At 36.6% G+C, this 14360-nt stretch overlaps 1 long non-coding RNA gene across 1 annotated transcript; it reads left to right on the forward strand.

Moving 5' to 3' along the window:
• The first annotated feature begins 345 nt into the window (after window positions 1-345).
• Window positions 346-2700, forward strand: LOC148204534 (uncharacterized). Its single transcript, XR_015782610.1, has 2 exons — window positions 346-653; window positions 2507-2700. It is a non-coding gene; the product is annotated as an uncharacterized LOC148204534 (long non-coding RNA).
• Window positions 2701-14360: the final 11660 nt, after the last annotated feature.

A 14360-nucleotide genomic window follows, 5' to 3' on the forward strand; every position in this document is an offset into this window, starting at 1 on the left:
AAGGGGTTGCAATTATATATATATATATATATATATATATATATATATATATATATATATATATATATTGTAAGACCCATAAAAAAAAATTATATATATATATATATATATATATATATATATATATATATATTTATAGTAGTAAATTTTAGTATTTTATTAGTAATAATAATTTTAATGGATAGAAAATTGTAAATTTTGGATATAAAATTATAGTAATTTTAGAAGGAGAGGTTCAAATTTTTGGTAACTTATTTAGTAAAATTTTTTAAACGGAATAGTAAAAAGTAAATAGTAAATAGTAAAAAGTAAATAGTAAAAATAAATTTTCAGCATTTAAGATTCCTTAGCATGGAAGAAAGTAGTAGGTAGAAATTAGGATCAGATTTGGTGAGAAAATGATTGAAATATTATTTTTAAATAATATTAAAATAATAAATAATATTAAAATATTAATGAATAGTAAATTTTTTTTTACTATAAATAGCCATGGGAGGGAAGGGTATTTTGCACCAAGAAAAGAGGAATCAAGTGAGAGCTTGAGAAATAGAGAAGAAAGAGTTAGGGAGAAATTTTTAGTTGCAAGAAGAGTAGAGGTTCTGAAGGGTTTCGAGGAAACAAATTCGGAGCAGGAGATTAAGTCTAGAATAGAGGTAGGGGAGCTAATCCTTCTTGTTTATGATTTTTTATCCATGTTATGATAATGAATATGAGTTATGAGTATGTTAAAATTTTGGTAATGGTAGTTATCTATTCACTTATATAAATTTAGTTTTCATTATTATAATTTCTTATTTTCGAGTTACTGTTGTGAAAATTTTCTATTAATTGTTTTCACCGTTGGATTTAGCTAAAATTTTAGTATGTGAATCCTAAGACCTATTACTAAACTTTGACCGTTCGGATTTGAAAATAGAAGTCTGTACTTGGAGAAATAAATACTGCAAGTTTGAGTAAATTAGTCACCCTATAGTTCTGTTACTAAGTTGTCTCGGTAAAAATATAGATTTTGACCTATTTAACCGTTAGATCAACCTCAAAATTTGATATATGATTCTTAGGACATATTAATACAATTTGACCGATCGGATTTGTAATTGAAGGTCTATGTTTAGAGAAAGAAATTTCGAAAGTGTGAAACAATCGGATGAACACTGTATTGTTGTTCTTAAGCTATCATGGTACAAATTTCATATATATTTCATCTACCGTTAGATTGAGCCCAAAATTTAGTATGTAATTCATAAGACATATTAAGTCATTTTGACCGTTCAGATTTGTAATTAAATGTCTGTGATTAGGGAAATTAGTTTCGCATTTTGAGTATAACCGAAAACCACTTAAAATTCTGCACTTGAGTTACCTCGGTAAAACCTCAATATCTATCTAGTTAACCGTTGGATCAACCTGAAATTTTAATATGTAGTTTATAACAAATAGTGAATTATTGTGACCAATCAGATTTGAAATCGGAGTTACAGATTTAGAGATATTAATTTCGTATCTTCTCAGGGATCTTAATATTGCTTAATTTCTATTTTTTGATATCTATATTAAATTTCGGTGTTAATATTATATGCTGTTGTTTTAAATCTGTAAATAAGAAATTTGTTAAAAACTAGTTGAGGAACGCTTTGGCTAAGGAAAGATTTGGTACTTAAGTTGTCCATTGTGACGCACCTCTCTTTCCTGGAAGTCTACTCGACAAGTTTTTAACTTAAATCCTATTGAACAGATTTTGTACTGTTAAATTATTATGCAATATATGTTGTTGGAATGAAAATGTTTGATTAATTCATGTTATTGTGGTAGATATGAAATTATGAATTATAATTGTGATTTATGCGATAATTGTATTTTATTATACTGCATTTGAATTTATGCATCTGAACATGTTATGAGTAGTATGGGGAGATTTTGTAGGGGTATAATGTGAGTTGAGGAATATTAGTATGGTATGAGTCTTGTGGAGAGATTAAGTAAATGTTATGGTATTTGTGTATATGTTGATGTTGAGGGTCCCGTAGTTGGAGGTTATCCTGATACTCTAATAATCATCTATTCTCAAGTAGAGAGGGATGAATTATGTGGTGAGAGGAGCAGGAGGTCCTGGTCTATGTGCCGGTTTTGGACATAGTGAGGGGATTAACCTTGTGAATGGTATGAAGTATTTTGAAAGTGTATTTGTATATAAAAAAAAAAGAGAGAAAGAAAAAAAAAAAGAAGTAGAAGTCATTACAAGTGCATAACCTCCCGTGACCGCTCATCAACTTATCATCCGGATGAGTGTCTATTGGGTATTGTGGTGTCTATTGGGTATTGTGAGACGAGTGTCTAATAGGAATTGTGGTATGAGAGTGTCGAACATAATTATTATATGATGTTTATATCAAGGTAATTATATATGTTTTATAAATGATTTGTTGCATGTTAGCTCACCCTACTTGTTTGTGTTTGTTTTGTTTGGGTATGTGCGATGATCGTATAATTCGTTATACGGGAGCAGATGAAGGAATGTCGTCTGAAACAATACCAAGGAAGAAAGAGATCGAAGAATAAGTTAGAAGAATTCAAGTTATATTTAGGAGTTTATAGTTGAAATCTGAGTTTAAAATATATCAACGGTGAATTTTTAAGTGTGAGATTACGGGATGTTACCGTAAATGTAATGTTACAATATATAAATTATGAATTATCCAATGTGAGAAATTTGGGATGTTACATATATATATATATATATATATATATATATATATATATATATATATATATATATTAGGTATGTATATAAATATATATTACATGTAAAATTGGTTTTTAACACATCAAAGAGCTGTAAAATCATTAATTCAAAATGTACTTGTAATTCATACAAAATTCATCTTGACTTGTGGTGGTATGTTTTATTTCATATTTTGGATAGGAAGGAGATCAGAAACAAAAGACTAAGATTTTAGTCGCTTGTATCTATATACTAATACATAAGTTTTTAAGATTGTTATAGTAAAGTTGACAGAATCTCGAACAAGGTTTGTAATGTCAAACAAAATCTCGACTAATATTTCGTGAGTAATTAAAATAAATTAAATTAAAAGTATGATAATTGTTGAAGGTTTACGTAAAGAATTTATGACATGTAATTATTAGTTGTGTTTTATATTATTGAACCTAGGTGGTCCACTTGAGATGTTAAATGGGCTTTATTGATTAGGGAGTGAAAAACTTTGTTTATTTTATATATATTAGTTACGTGAGATTGGTAGTTGAATAGCTTAAGTTAGATATAATATTTCTATACAGGGGAATATTTTAAGTCTATTCTATTATAAGCTATGTTATATACTTTCAGGTAAAAAGGATATTTCATTTTCATGCACTTTATTATGTCATTCATTAATATTTTATATACTAATGCATATTTCATATTTATGGAATTTAATTATAGATAGGACATGGATAATTACGTGTGATTATTTGTTTTATTTTTTTCTCATAAATATTCTATGTAACCTAATTGGTAATTATGTGTTTCTTTTCTTTTCATGCTATATACTTGTAGTTTTGGATATTTACAAAAATATTAAACATGTTTAAATGTTAACGTTATTTAATAAATAAAAAATATTTATATTTAATTTTATAATAATAATAATTGTATAAGTCATTTTATTTTACTATCATATTTTGAAATTTAGTTTATTATCACGGGTGTCACACATATGGCTCTTGGATTGAATTAAAAACAAATAGTTTGATATTTTTTGACTTATTACAAATTTTTTAATTGGATTAGTATGAATTAGTATTTTGACTTATTACAAATATTTTGTTTTAATAATTTATTTTAGGTATTTATTGAAATGCAATGAAAATGAATTAATTCTGTTCATTCTTTTTATAATAATAGAATCAATGTATTTATATATCTTCCAAATATTATTATAAAAATAATAGCTAAAAATTAAGGTATTAATATAAATTTTATACATACATATATATATATATATATATATATATATATAACTTAATAAATAAATAAAATATTTAAATTATTCAAATATTATTCAATCATTTTCTATTTGAAAAAATAATGTCTTGAATAATTATAATAAAAATCTTATAATATTTTATCATTTGTTGTACTGAAAAGTAATGAAGTGATAATAATATAAAGCAGAGGAGACTAGAGAAGGAAGCCACACCAAAATACTGAGAATTTTGACCTCTAACTAATTGGGTTCATTTTGGTTAGAAAATTATGAATCCCAATGTAGCAGCAGCTTCAGATGATGTGCCCAACATTGAAATTACAATATCACCAGATAATCAAAACCATGACTCTCTTTCGCCCAACCCTCAAAACTCACGTCAACAGTGGTTTGAGCCTTCAATAGTGATCTTTTGAAACAGTGATTGCAGCAAAATGAATGGTAAACCACGAATAGCGAACGACGGTTGCAGGTTCGGTGAACAGTATCGCATGTAAAATTGGTTTTTAACACATCAAAGAGTTGTAAAATCATTAATACTTAATGTACTTGTAATTCATGCAAAATTCACCTTTGGCCAGTGTTGGTATTTTCTCTTCATATTTTGGACCCTAAGGAGATCATAAACCAAAGGACTAAGATTTCACTTGTGTCTATATATTAATGTATAAGTCCTTAAGATTGTTGTAGTAAAGTTGACAAAATCTCGAACAATATTTTCTGAGGCATTTAGTTTCATTGTCCTTAAGGCCTTATCCGCATTGTATTGTGCAAATTCCCTACTATAACTTCTCAAAAATATTCGAAGATCTCAAAACTAGTAAGAAACTCTAAAAGTGGTTTATACCCAGGATATAAGAGTTAAAGTAAACACAAAAAGAAGAAGAAAAAGTGTGTAATTTGTGAGAAGGAGGGCTAAAAATAGAAAGAATTTTGTTTGTTCTTTGTTATGGAATGAAGGGGTGCTGTATTTATAGAGTTTGCAAAGAACCTTTGCCAACAAATGAACGTTGCATTAGAATGTTGGTATTGGAACGTTGCACTCATGAATGCACTTCATGAACGTTGGGTAACATTCTTTTGCAATAACAAAGTAATATTATTACATTTCCTCTTCCATTGGAACCACGGTAATTGATTGATGTCTTTTCTTACGTATTGTAATACAAAAATATATTATAACAGTGATAACAATGGCTAAGAAAACAGAACCTACAATAATAAAATTTTCTTTGGGAATGGTGTTGGTTTTCGAATGAGAATTTGTTCATATCAGTTCATATGCAAACTAAAATTGTTTGGTCAGCCTTACTCCCACGTAATAAGGAGATTTTTCAAAGGCTTCCAGCCAGAAAGCCCTCATAAGTTTTGTTGGGTTGGGTTTCAAAAGCCACTAGAGACGAAACCTATCATACACAAATACAACAATTTATTTGAGCCGAAAGCTACGAGCCAAGCTCTGAAACCATGCAAGATAATGAACTTAGGAGCTTATCTTTGGAAGCAAACTCAAGATTTTGCAAATGAGTTGAAAGAGTTTGAAAAATAATTTTTAAAATATAAAACGACATGGGAGAGTGAAGAAAACTCATTGATTAGGGTTTATTTTTTTTACGTTTCTGGACAAAAATACTCTAGATATTACCATTCTTAGCAATTTTTTCTTAATTATATATATATATATATATATATATATATATATATATATATATATATATATATATATATATATATATATATATATATGTGGGTAAGTCGTGCATGGGGTGCACGACTCTGCACGACTTCTGCACTGTCACAATAAAAAATGTGAAGTTGTGCACATCCACAAGTTTTCTGCCCCTAGCAATCGATTACAAGCATCTATAATCAATTACACAGTGTTAAAATCGTGCAAGGGTGCACGAGTTCTGTTAAGTGGCTATCTATTCATATGTAAACTAGAACTGTTTGGTCAGCCTTCCTCCCACGTAATAAGGAGCTTTTTCAAAGGCTCCCAACCACAAAACCCCCATGAGTTAGGTTGGGATGGGTTTCTAAGGAGCTTTTTCAAAGGCTCTCAACCACAAAGCCCCATGAGTTAGGTTGGGATGGGTTTCAGAAGCCACTAGAGACGAAACCTTTTATACACAAATACAACAATTTATTTCAATCGAAAGCTACGAGCCAAGCTCTAAAACCATGCAAGACAATGAACTTAGGAGCTTATGTTTGGAAGCAAACTCATGATTTTGCAATTGAGTTGAAAGAGTTTGAAAAATATATTTTTTTTAAAATCTAAAACGACATGGAAAAGTGAAGAAAACTCACTAATTAGGATTTTTTTACATTTTTGGGAAAAATACTCTGGATATTACCATTCTCAACAATTTTTTTAAATTACATATATGGGTAAGTTGTGCAGTCCTCACATGACTTCAAATGAAGAAGTAAGGAGTGCACGACTTATGCACTACCACATTAAAAAAGTGAACTTGTGCACCTTCATACGTTTTCTATTCTTGATAATCGATTACACAATGTTAAAATCGTGCAGGGGTACATGACTTCTATGTAGTGAATGAAATTCGAATTGTAAATCTCTCTAACCAGAAAGAAAAATGGAGAAATTATATTACAATTAAGATAATATTGAATATGATTTAAGTTTAATTACAATTAATTATAATTCAGATATAATTAATTATTGTCTTAAATATTACACTCCTTCTTGCAGTGGAACCACAACAATTGATAGTTGCATTCTCGAACATATTGCAATACAAAAATATATTATAACAATGATAACAATGATAAGAAAAAAGAATTTACAATAATAAAATTTTCTTTGGGAGTGATGTTGATTGCCAAATAGAATTGATTCAAGTCTTAGTCCATGTTCATATGCAAACTAGAACTGTTTAGTTAGCCTTCCTCCCACATACTCATGAAAGCCTCATATGTAAGTTCGTAAACTTTCCTTTTAACATGAAATATGTTGGTTCGAGAGAATGAAAACGAAAGTAAAGCAAAGATGAATCGACATATTACAACAAAGATAGATATATATTTTGTAAAGTTGGTTTTACTAATAACCAATTTATCATTTGAAATGAATTTGTCATAATTTAAATTATATAATATGAATCTAAATTTAAATCTTATCTTTTTATTAAGAAGACCTTCTGTGGGACCCTGAAAAATTAATTTTGATAAACACGTTGTCAAATCAAGATTTATGAATGGAAAACCCCTCTGCAGTGCATTAAAAACGCACATGCATTCCCTCTGTCGCACTGCCAAGTGTCACCGAGAAAGAATGGGAGTCAGATATGGAGATACAGGTGTCACCAGGAGAGACGCACGTTCGTGCGGATGTGGGAAGAAACAAAAAGAGAATTTTCTGGAAAAACTCTTCCTCTCTCCTGCACTCATCTTCTTCCTCCAAACTCAGACCCCATTCTCTCCTCCTTCTCTCTAGAACCCTTTCATCTTCTCTCTACAGTAACTCACCACCATCTCCTCCGATCTCATTTCAGAAACCGTAGGACCATTCACGGCGTTGTGAGCTTTCACTGGAACCGAACGCTTTAGAGTTCTGTGACCGGTAAGTGCTCAAACTCTAAACACCCTCTTCTGAGTTGCATGCGAACCCTGGTACAGCTGCATGTTAGAGTATGAGCTAAGTTTTCCTGCGTTTCTTTTGGTTAGATTTAGTGAAGCACTTGAGAAGCACGTTGAGGGTAGAAAAACCATAGTGGGACGAGTCAAAAATCCTTTGTATTTGGAAGTTCACTACTGAACCAGGTAAGGGAAGCTTAGTAATTTAATTGATATTGTATGTTGCATGTAAAAGCATGAAGTGGACTGGATGTATGAATTGTATGTTGTTTAATTATGCATGAACGAACACTGTGTTTGATTGAATATGGGTGATATTGTTTGAACTGTATGATGATGATGAAACGTATGAATTGGAAAATGGATAAGTTATGTAGAGTATGAGATGATAATATGAATTCTATAGAGTATGTGATTTATGATGGAGATAAAATTATAAGATATGAATCGTATGAAAAATGTGGAGTTAATGTAGATGAAAAATCTGAAATGATATTCCTTACCTTGATAATGCACGCTCGTCATCGAACGGTCTTATACCGTTCGGTTTCCCCTGAAAATGACTTAGAATAGGAATTCCTTCATTCGGAAAGAGTTCTGTTTGAGAACGAGCGTCCTCTTGTGAAAAGCTAGGTTGAGCGTTCGGCTCAGCCTAGTGGTATCCAACGATCGTAATTAATTGAAGTTATATTAGTAACGCTCGGTTTTATAATCCAGCTTCCGTTATAGGTAGCGCTTAGTCTTATATTAAGCGTTCGTCTAAATGAGCTCTCGATCTTATATCGAGCGTTCGTTCTAGTTAGTGTTCGGTCATCTACCTAGCATTCGTCCTAAGTAGTGTTCGGTTTTATACTGAACGTTCGTCCTTACCCTTGAATTTCCAACGTATGAAAATAGCGTTCGTCCAAACAGTAAATTAATATCCGTTACCGCGTTCGGTCATTGACTGGCGGTTAATATCTTTTTATAAATTTGTATCAGTATCAACATCTAAAAGTCTTGCGATGTCTTTATTCATTTGGATTCGATCTAAAGTCCTTGAATTTAAATTATTCTAAGTTTCAGTTGAATCGTTCTAGGGTCAATCCATTTAACGGATTCAAATGGTCATGACGTCCGTCTTTGGAAAGACGTTCGTTTTCTTTCTTTCAGAAACGAGTATCTTTTGGTATCATGTTAATGTTCGTCCTCATTATGAAGGGGACTGAACGCTCGTCTTTTTATGAAAGTGGAACTAAGAATGAAAATGTGATCTATAGGAAATTGTATAATGTGTGAATGGTATATGAGGTGAAACTATGATTATGGAATTTGAACGAGCGTTCCAAGGAGGAACGTCTCTATGATTTGAATATGAGAAGTTATGTAGTATGACCATGGTAAAGCTGCTGATGGCTGTTCATCCTGATATTCCGTGAGTGCTCGTCCTCATGTAGAGGGGAGTAGGTCATGTGTGGGAATGGCAGGAGGTCCTAGTCCTAATGAGTACTTTGGACTGATAGGGCTAACCTCGGGTGGCAGCTGTTGAGTGTTTCCAGTTATCACATCACCCGAGTGCACGAACGCCTGTAGATACATGGATTCATACAGTCCAGACGGTCGGTCTAGTGAGAGCTTGAATGATTACTTCTATGCTGATAAATTATTGTATGTCTTGTATGTTTATTTGTACATGTTAAATTGTATGATGGTTGTATGAATTAAAATTACCTAAGCTTACCCTTGCGTTTCCTTGTGTTGTCTACTGTTTATGTACGTCCGTCTTGTCCATGCAATGATCATCCGTGTGGATGTGAGCAGATGGAGATACTCTTTTGGAAGAAGTGATTGAAGAAGAGAACCTGGTGGACGTCGAAGTGAAGGCCGAGACTTAGATCGTACAGTAGACTTAGTTTACTTAAATTTTGGACGTTCGGTTATTAGCTTTTGTAAACCGTTCGTCATCGGGCCTTGGTTGTTATTGTATTATTAATCTTTGAACCCTGTATTTAATTAACGTTCGGCTTTGATAGCTGTTTTAGTTAAGACTGCACTGTTTAATCATGTAAATGTGATTAGTTCTAATTTATGGTAATTACTATATTTTGGGATGTTACGTTAGTGGTATTAGAGCAGTTTTGTTCTTTTAAGGACACTTAGGGTTATGAGTACACTGTGCTTTCGTTGTGTGCTTATTGTGTGTTTAGTGAGTTATTGTTTTTAACTCTTGAACATAACTAACGTACGTTTTCTCTGGTCCAGAAAACGAATGGCGCCTAGACTCCCTCCACCACCTCAACCTAATGAGGCTGACGCGTCCAACAACACTAGACTATTGGAATCAGTGATAGATAGATTACAGCAACAGAATGTCACGTTGATGGAGCAAAACGCCACTTTGATGCAACAAAATCATAACGCCATGCAGAGTATGGAGGCCGCTCGCGCCAACACAGAAGCGACGCAGAGGCAACTGATGGATATCCTTGCCGCTACCAGGGGCACGGCAGGGGCGTCATCTTCCAACGCTGCCCAGCCTGCTGCTGAATGGAGTTTGGAGAGTTTCCTACAACACCACCCTGCCAAATTCAATGGAAAAGGTCTCCCGGATGAAGCGGATCAGTGGTTGAGGGTATGGAAAGAATTTACAACGCCAAGAGATGTCCAGATGACAACCGTTTGGCGTACACTGAATACTTGCTGACTGGTGAAGCAAGTCACTGGTAGACGAGCATGAAAGCCATCTTGACGGACGCTCAAAGTCCCATTTCCTGGGAAGTTTTCAGGGCTAAATTTTATGAAGAGTATTTCCCCGACAGTGTGCGGTTTGCTAAGGAGGTAGAGTTCCTACAGTTGGTACAAGGTGGGATGTCCGTCTCGGAGTACACCAACAAATTTAAGCACCTGGTCCGTTTTAATACCATGGCAACAAGTGAAGAATGGCAATGCAGGAAGTTTGAGAACGGACTAAGGAGTGACTTGAAAGTGTTAATATCCAGTCTGTGCATTAGGTCGTTCCCTGCCATGGTTGAGAGAGCAAAGGTACTGGAGAAGAACATTGCTGAAGCCGAGCAACAGAAGAAGCAGCAATTGAGTAGGGGGCCGGTCGTATCCAGGAACATAGCGAACGTCAGAAGACCCCCGTACGTTCGTCCAACTCAATCCCCTAGCGGATCACAAGCCTTGGTCACTGTCGGCCAATATGGACAGCCAAGGAGCTTGACGTGTTATCAGTGTGGAGGACCGCACTATCGGTGGGCCTGTCCTCAACTGTCTGGGGGAAAATATTGCAACAAATGTAGAAGGAACGGACACTCAGATCAGGAGTGTAATATGGGAGGACGAGCGGTAATGAGGCCACCGAACGTTGGAAGAACGCAGCAAGGAAGGGGTGGAAGAGCGCAGGCAGTGGGAAGAGTGTATGCAATCACAGGTGATGAAGCTGCTCGTTCAGGTACCCTTATCACCAGCACTTGCATGTTATTTGGAAAGCCTTGCTGTGTATTGTATGACTCGGGGGCAACTCATTCCTTCATCTCGAAGGCGTGCGTTGAGAAACTGGGACTAGTGGAGAGCGAATTGCAGTTCGACTTGGTGGTGTCAACCCCAGCGGCTGGTGGGATTAAGACATCTACAGTTTGTGTAAGATGTCCTATAGAAGTTGAGGGGCGTAGATTTAAGGTTAACCTCATTTGTTTACCCCTTCAAGACTTAGAAGTAATTTTGGGGATGGATTGGTTGGCTACCAATCGGATTCTCATAGATTGTGGGAAGAAGGAGTTAGTCTTTCCGTGTGAGGAAGAGGAGGAATTATCAGTCACGCTCGGTCAGTTGAAGATAGACATCATGGAAGGAGCGAGTTGTTTTCTGATAATGACATATGAAGACGAAGAAGTGAGGGACGCGAAAGTGGAGCGTTCGTCCAACACTGGAAGCAGTGGAGGACGAACGGTAGTGGATGAATTCCTGGATGTCTTTCCGGAAGAGGTCCCTGGTCTACCTCCCGTTCGTGAGGTTGAATTCACGATCGACCTCGTAACAACGGCCGCACCCATCTCGGTTCAACCTTATAGGATGGCTCCAGCTGAGTTGGTCGAGCTCAAGAAGCAAATCGAAGAGTTGATGGATAAGAGTTTCATCCGGCCGAGCGCTTCACCATGGGGAGCGCCTGTGTTGTTGGTAAAGAAGAAGGATGGCAGCTCTCGGCTCTGCATTGATTATAGGCAACTCAACAAGCTGACCATCAAGAACAAGTATCCACTGCCAAGGATTGACGACCTACTGGATCAGTTGCAAGGTGCGTGCGTATTTTCAAAGATTGATTTACGTTCGGGTTATCACCAAATTAGAGTGAAAGAGGGGAACATTCAGAAGACTGCCTTCCGGTCCCGGTATGGACATTATGAATACGTGGTGATGCCCTTTAGAGTGACGAACGCACCTGCAATCTTCATGGACTACATGAACCGGATTTTTAGGCCGTACCTGGATAAGTTTGTAGTGGTGTTTATTGACGACATCCTCATATATTCAAAGAGCTATGCCGAACATGAAGACCACTTGAGGATCGTGTTGAGCGTGTTGAGGGAAAAAGAATTGTATGCTAAGAGGTCAAAGTGTGAATTCTGGATGAAAGAAATCCAGTTTTTGGGGCACGTCGTTTCGGCTGGAGGTATTTCAGTGGATCCGGCCAAGGTGAAAGCAGTGCTGGATTGGGAGAGTCCACGTTCGGTCACAGAGGTTAGAAGCTTCGTGGGGCTCGCGGGCTACTATAGACGGTTCATTGAGGGATTCTCCAAGATAGTAGCTCCGCTGACCTATCTCACCAGGAAGGATCAACCGTTCGCCTGGACCGATCGGTGTGAGGAGAGCTTCCAAGAATTGAAGAGAAAATTAACGAACGCCCCAGTGTTGGTCATTCCAGACACGGCCAAACCTTTTGAAGTGTTTTGTGATGTGTCGTATCAAGGTTTGGGCTGCGTACTGATGCAGGAAAGGAAAGTAGTGGCGTATGCTTCTAGGCAGTTGAAGGTCCACGAGAAGAATTACCCCATGCACGACTTAGAGTTGGCAGCAGTCGTGTTTGCACTAAAGATTTGGAGGCATTACCTGTATGGAGCAACGTTTCAAGTCTTTAGTGATCACAAGAGTCTCAAGTACCTCTTTGATCAAAAGGAGTTGAATATGAGGCAAAGGAGGTGGCTTGAATTCTTGAAAGATTATGATTTCGAACTGTTGTATCATCCTGGAAAAGCTAATGTGGTGGCGGACGCCTTGAGTAGGAAAGCAGTCAAGGTTTCGGCAATGATGGTGAAAGAGCTGAGTTTGGTGGAAAGTTTTAGAGATCTAAGGTTACAGTTCGACTTAGGAGCGAACGTTATTAGATGTTGTAACCTTAGAATTTCCAGTGATGTGTTCGACCGAATCAGAATGAAGCAGTGTGAGGACGAAGAATTGGCAAAGATATTAAGTGCGCTCGGTACAGATCAGACTAAGGGATTCAATACTGGAACGGACGGTTTACTTCGTTATATGGGGAGAACGTGCGTTCCAAACGATGGTGAGCTGAAGAGGATTATATTGGAGGAAGGGCATCACAGTCGTCTTAGCATGCATCCTGGCATGACTAAGATGTATCAAGACCTCCGTTTATCATTCTGGTGGCCGGGAATGAAGAGTGACATTGCACGTTTTGTGTCGTCCTGTTTGACTTGCCAGCGAGCAAAGGCTGAACACCAAAGACCAGGCGGGTTGCTGCAGCCATTGGAGATTCCAGAGTGGAAGTGGGATGGCATCTCCATGGATTTCGTGACCCATCTGCCACGCACGGTCCGAAACCATGATTCAATTTGGGTGATTGTGGATAGATTAACGAAGAGCGCCCACTTCCTGGCCGTCAACTTGAAGATGTCAATGACAAACTTGGCCAAGTTGTATATTAAGGAGATCGTTCGGTTGCATGGAGTTCCTTTAAGCATTATTTCAGACCGAGACACGAGATTCACCTCTCATTTTTGGCAATCATTACAAGGAGAACTGGGGAGCAAGTTGCAGATGAGTTCGACCTATCACCCTCAGACGGACGGCCAATCTGAGCGAACCATCCAGACGCTCGAGGACTTATTGAGGACGTGCGTCCTAGATCATATGGGAGTGTGGGATGAAGTCCTGCCGCTCGTAGAATTCACGTATAACAACAGTTTTCAAGCAAGCATAGGAATGGCACCGTTTGAAGCTCTCTATGGAAGGAAATGTCGAACGCCACTTTGTTGGTTCCAAGAAGGAGAGAATGTATTAACCGGACCTGATCTAATCCAGCAAACAACTGAGAAGGTGAAGTTGATCCAAGAACGATTGAAGACGTCTCAAAGCAGGCAGAAATCTTATGCTGATAGGAGAAGAAGACCCTTAGAGTTCGCTGCAGGAGACCACGTTTTTCTTAGGCTTAATCCAGTCACTGGAGTGGGAAGAATCGTTCGTCCGAAGAAGCTGTCTCCCAAATACTTAGGACCGTACCAAATTCTGAAGAAGATCGGACCAGTGGCGTACGAATTGTCTTTACCTCCCCAACTGTCCAACCTACACCCAGTCTTCCACGTTTCCCAACTCCGAAAGTATATAGCTGATCCCTCACACATCCTGGAGTTGGAAGACGTCCAACTTCGCCCAGACCGGACGTTGGAGATGCAACCCGTACGTGTGGAAGATAGTCGCACCAAGTTCTACAGGGGAAAGAACGTTCGTTTAGTGAAAATGGTTTGGGATGCGAAGACTGGCGACTCAACATGGGAA

Source organism: Vigna umbellata, chromosome 1 (assembly GCF_029865625.1).
Source record: "Vigna umbellata cultivar VRB3 chromosome 1, Vumbellata_1.0, whole genome shotgun sequence".
Classification (NCBI taxonomy): Eukaryota; Viridiplantae; Streptophyta; class Magnoliopsida; order Fabales; family Fabaceae; genus Vigna; species Vigna umbellata.